A 6,053-nucleotide genomic window follows, 5' to 3' on the forward strand; every position below is an offset into this window, starting at 1 on the left:
CAGGCTGGCCAGTGGAGGATGGAGAGGCCCACCCACCGGCCTGGGACCCCCGCGCGCTCTGGCTGGGCCTGGCGTCACCACGGGGAGTGATATTTTGAACTCATGAGCTCCCCTTGCTCTGGCATCCTGACGGCCTGCCGGGCTGGCGCCAGCGGGCGCCCTTGGCCCAGGGAGACCTCTGTCCCCACAGCCCACGCCTCTGCTCAGGCTGACAGCGCAGGCCTCGCAAACCCTCTGCACCTTGGCAGCCCTGCCCAAGGCCTTCCGGAGGTCCCCGTGCTCCCCCAAACCCTGCGGGCCGAGGAATGGTCAAGAGCCCCTTCCCCAGGGACCCCGGCCCCAGCTCACTGTCACCTGAGCCCTCCTGCCGAGCACAGGAAGCCCTAACGGCTGTGGCGGGTGGAGCTGGCCCCCGCCCTGCGGTGGGTGCCCAGCAGCCTCGTGGGACCCCTGTTATCCCTCTCTGTCCTGCCCAGGTCTCCTGGCCACCTCCCCAATCCCCACCCCCAGCATACAGGAGGGCATGCGGGCGGCTCTGCCACCTCAGAGCCTTCTTATTAAAAACTGTGCCCCAGGCAGCCTGGGAATGGCCTCACTTCACCTCTCCTGGGGCATCTGAGAGTCAGCCTGGGAATGGGGTGGGATGGGCATCTCCAACCAAAACCGTGCTTGGCAGAGGGGCCCTGACCTGCCCCAGGGGTCCTGAGCCAACCGGAAGGGGCCCCAGAGCTGCCCCCACCCGGACACAGACACGTGCGGTGAAGCTCAAGGTCACCATTGCTCAGAGAAATGCAAATGAAAACCACAGCGAGGTATCACCTCACACCTGTTAGCATAGCTGCCACCAATAATCAACAAACAACAAGCGTGGGTGAGGATGTGGAGAAAAGGGAACCCTCGTGCACCGTTGGTGGGAATCCAGGTTGGTGTAGCCACGGTGGACAGCAGTATGGCGGGGCCTCAAAAAGGTAAAAATGCCCCATCCAGCTAGCTCAGCGGTTATAGTGTCGTCCTGATATGCCAAGGTTGTGGGTTTGATCCCTGGTCAGGGCACATACAAGAAGCAACCAACGAATGGATACATCACTGGGACAACAAATCAATGCTTCTCTTTCTCTAGAAAAATAATAAATTAAAAAGAAAAAAATTAAAAATGGAACTGCCTTATGACCCGGCGATTCCACTTCTGGGTACTTATCTGAAGAACCCAGCACACTGGTTTGGAAAGGTACGTGTGCCCCCACCTTCATCCCAGTGTTATTTACAATAGTCACGCTGTGGAAGCAGCCCACCTGCTCAACAATAGACAAGTGGACAAAGCGCATACACACCATGGGACATGAGCCACAGAAAAGAACAAAAGCTTACCATCTGTGACAGCGTGGAGGGCCCAGGAGGGCACACTAGGTCCTCGGGTTACGTCAGAGGTCCGAGCCTACGGTGCGATGTAACGCAATTTCCACCATAAGTCGGAACCCACCTACGTAAGCACCTACGTCACTCACATGGAGCACATACACAGCAGTAATGAAGGGAAACAGTAAAAAAAATTTAAAAGATAATTCCTGACCTTTACTTGTGGTAAATAATAAAAACATAAAGCGCATATGTACATACCTCGAAATGATGGAACATTTTTTAAAAAAATAAATGGGAGATGGCGACGTAACCACGAAACGACGTATGTACATGGAGTCCGACGTAACCCAAGGGCTGCCTGTATTGTGCTAAGTGAAATAAGTCACACAGAGAAAGACAAATACCATGTGATTTTGCTCATGTGTGGGATCTAAAGAGCAAAACAAACAAAACAGACTCACAGATACAAAGAGTAAACTGATGGTTGCCAGATGGCAGGGATGTTGGAGGACTGGGTGAAAAAGGTGAGGGATTAAGAAGTGCAAATTGGTGGTTGCAAAATAGTCATGGGATGTAAAGTACAGCACAGGGAACACAGTCAATTATATTGTAACCAGAGGCCCGGTGCATGAATTTGTGCACCAGTGGGGTCCCTCGGCCTGGCCTGTGGGATTGGACTAAAACCAGCTCTCCGACATCCCCTGAGGGGTCCCAGATTGCGAGAGGGCGGTTCTCAGGTGATACACCCGGGAATCAGGCTCCCTCCTCTCTGTTTCTGGGCAAATCACCTGAGAACCGCAGCTGCCAAGTCACCGCAGCTTGGCAGCTCCTGCATTGAGCGTCTGCCCCCTGGTGGTCATTGTGCGTCATAGCTGCCGATCAGACGGTCAGACGGTCGGATAGTCGCTTAGGCTTTTATAGAGAGAGAGATGGAATGTCAAAAAAAATAATTAAAAAGAAAAGAAAAAACCTTCTTCGTTGACATGAGTGGTTTCTGTCCTCTGTCTGGATCTTGGAGACACATCTAGTCTTTGACCCACATGCTGACCACTTGCATTGCCGTCCATCTACCCGTTCATCTTAGATGCCAGGTAGAGCCGCCCCTTCAACATCACCAACTCACTTTCACAGTTCTCAGAATGAAGATCTGCTGAGGAAAAATTCTCTCGGTTTTTGTTTATAGAAAATGTCTTCATTTTGAAGATTTTGCTGGATATAGAGTTCTTGTTTGGCAGTTTTTAATTTCAGCATCTTGATGTTCCAAAGTTTTCTGTCCTCAGAAAACTTGGTTTCTGCTGCGAAGTCGGTTAATCGTGTCATTGTCCCTCTGTGTAACCTATTTTTCTCTCACTTCCAAGGTTTTCCAAGATGTTCGCATTCCCGCTGGCTTCCAGGGTTGGCTACGGTGATCCTAGGACTGGTTTCCATCGTTTCCATCCGGCTTCAGGCTCACTGAGGCTCTTGGATCCAGAGTCTACATGGCTCACTCATTGGGGTGGTCTCTGCCTTATCTCTTCAGAGGTGTGTCCTGTCCCTTTCTCCGTTTCCTCCTTCTGAGACCATCACATGTGTGTGGCTGCTTCATGTGTCCCACACGGCTCTGGGGCCCTGTTCATCCTTCCTCTTTGTTCTCTCCATTTTTGGGACTAATTTCTATTGCTCTATCTTGAAGTTCACCAATTCTTCTGCTACCTCTAATCTGCTATTCAAACCATCTAAACACACACACACACACACACACACACACACACACACACGCGCAATTTTCCATTTTAGTTTTCATACTGTTCAGCTCTAGAAATTCTATTTAACAACTTTTTAAAAAATCTCTTGAGCTTCCTTATCTGTTCACTCATTAAAATAATTATCCCTTAATTATTAATACATATTTATAATATGACTTGAAGTGATTGCTAAGTTCAGCATCATGGTCCACTTGGTGCCAATTTCTATGTTTTTTCCTGATTCTACATTTTTCTGCTTCTTTGCATGTCGATTAATTTTTGGTTGAAAATCAGACATTGTAGATAACACAGACATTGTAGTGATTCTGGATTCTGTTGTGTTCTTGTGATGATTACTTTGTTGTTATTGTTTTGGAGCGCAGGTAACTGGCCTGTGTTCAAACTACAAATTCCGTCTCACCCCACAGTTGCAGCAGCTGAATGTGCTCAGTCCCGTCAGCTTCCAGCAGCAGCTGGGGCAGGTGTACTCCCCTCTGCCTGTAGAGTTGGGCAGTCAGTCAAGGATTTCAGGAAAGTTTTTTTTTTTTAATATATTTTATTGATTTTTTACAGAAAGGAAGGGAGAGGGAGACCTAGAAACATCGATGAGAGAGAAACATCGATCAGCTGCCTCCTGCACAGGGGATGTGCCCCCAACCAAGGTACGTGCCCTTGACCGGAATCAAACCCGGGACCCTTCAGTCCGCAGTCCGACGCTCTATCCGGTCAGGGCAGGAAAGTTTTTATTTTAATAAATTTTTACCGATTTCAGAGAGGAGGGGAGAGGGAGATAGAAACATCAATGATGGCCCTAACCAATTTGGCTCAGTGGATAGAGCGTCGGCCTGGGGACTGAAGGGTCCCAGGTTCCATTCCTCATATCCAGGCAGGTACCTTGCTTGCAGGCTGCTTGCAGGCTCCTCCCCAGCCCTGGCCCTGGTCAGGGCGCGTGCAGGAGGCAACCAATCAATGTGTTTCTCTCACATCGATATTTCTCTGTCTTTCCCTCTCCCTTCCACTCTCTAAAAATCAATGGGGAAAAATATCATCTGGTGAGGATTAAAAAAAAAAGAAACATCAATGATGAGAGAGAAACATCAATGAGCTGCCTCCTGCACAGCCCCCACTGGGGACGGAGCCTGCAACCCAGGCCTGTGCCCTGGTCAGGAATTGAACTGTGACTTCGTGGCTCACAGGTCAAAGCTCAGCCTCTGAGCCATGCCAGCGGGCGGGTTTCAGTCAGTTCGCAGTGAGGTTGTTCTCTGTGGTTCCCTTGCTTCTCAAATTCCCTTTAAGTTCACAGCTTCTCTGCCAGCGTCAGGTTAGATAGTTGACCCTGAACAACATGGGAGTAAGGGGCACCCACCCACCCCTCATGCAGTTGAAACTCCACATATAACTTTTTTGGGTCCTTTTGTCTTTTTTTAAAAAAATGTTTTTATTGATTTTTAGAGGGAGAGGGAAAGGGAGAAGGGAGAGAGATAGAAACACCAATGAGAGAGAAACATTGATCGGCTGCCTCCTCCACGCCCCCTACTGGTTTAAGCCCCACAACCCAGCATGTGCCCTGACCAGGAATCGAACCATGACCTCCTGGTTCATAGGTTAATGCTCAAGGCTCAACCACTGAGCCGCACGTCCGGGCAGGCTGGCTCTTTTCAGTACATGCACTCACTGGACGGATGGAGACAGGAAGCCACTAGCTGAGTCCCGCGTGGGTGTGGTCACTCCGGCTCCGTGTCCACAAGCGTCCTTCCCTCGAGTCTGCAGGACGAGGCTGGGCTGCACTCTCCACAGGCCGTTCATCTGGGGACCCATGACTTGTCTCCTACCCCTTCCCACAGCCACGGCTCCTCCAGCCCCGCCTGAGGTCAGCAAAGGCCAGGCCCCTCTCCCCCCACGCCCACCCCCCACAGGAAAGCTTATCTGTCACGTCACCTCCCTAGGCCACATGGCCTCTGAGCCCTGGACCCGGTCCTTTTCTTCCTCGCGGCCTCAGCAGCCCTGGCAGGCGCCCGGGGACACTCTGCACAGGAGGCTGGAGCGCCCCCCACCATCCCAGGCCCCCCACTGTGTGCACAGAGGGGCCTGATGTGTATGTTCAATGCCGTTAGGGCAACAAGGACGGGAGTCAGGTTTTGACTCATCTGAGAAGGGGACAGAGACGGGGGCTGCGGTGCTGCTGCAGGGCCCTCCCGTCACCCGAGGCGCTGGGCTGAGGCGTCCGCTCTGGGCCACCAGAGGCCTCTTCGGACCACAGTCCAGCATCCGGGCGAGGGAGCCTGGTCACGGCAGAAAGGGAAGACGCCCCTCCCTTCCGCATGGAGCCCTCAGTCCTTGCCAGCTGTTCGACCCGGCACCTCAGTGTGATCCCAACCGTGAGGTCACCGCGCTCGAAAGGGAGGTGTTCAGGGAGAGCTGAGCTAGAGGCAAGAGAGAGCCCTCCCCGGCCCCACAGGGCGCGTGTCCACACTCAGCACCCCAGGGCCAAAAAAAAAACGGGGGGGGGGGGGGGGGACACTGCTCATGGAGGGGGTGCAGAAAATTGTTGTTTCATATTTTATTACCTCAATGGCTTGAAAATTTTTATTTAACTTCAGCAAATATTGGGAATAGAAAAATGAACTCTGCAGAATCGCACAAATAAATTTTCCCGATCTCCACTAACAAATGTTATCCTCCAACGGCGAAGCAATGATCATGCTATGAACAGTCACCATAATGAGCACTGAGATAGGAAACAGGCGGAGACAGTCAAATACTCCTCACCCAGCAGAGTACAGCTTCTTTCCTTTAAAATCCCCAGGCGGGCTTCATCACTTGAAAAGATATACAGCAATTCAACGATCGTGTCAAACAGCCTTGCACATCTTTTAAAGTCCTGAAGTTTTTAGCAACTTACAAGCACTCGGCCGAGCTGGGCCTGCGCGGGCTGTCGGCTCCGGAGGGGCCTGTGCACACCGGTGGCTG

The 6,053-nt window shown here is 51.6% G+C and overlaps 1 long non-coding RNA gene across 1 annotated transcript in view; it reads right to left on the reverse strand.

Moving 5' to 3' along the window:
• LOC107182824 overlaps positions 1 to 6,053 on the reverse strand; it is a 20,964-nt gene that overhangs the window by 12,175 nt on the left and 2,736 nt on the right. The window lies entirely within an intron of this gene.

The sequence above is a fragment of the Myotis davidii genome, unplaced genomic scaffold (assembly GCF_000327345.1).
Source record: "Myotis davidii unplaced genomic scaffold, ASM32734v1 scaffold2798, whole genome shotgun sequence".
Taxonomy (NCBI): domain Eukaryota; kingdom Metazoa; phylum Chordata; class Mammalia; order Chiroptera; family Vespertilionidae; genus Myotis; species Myotis davidii.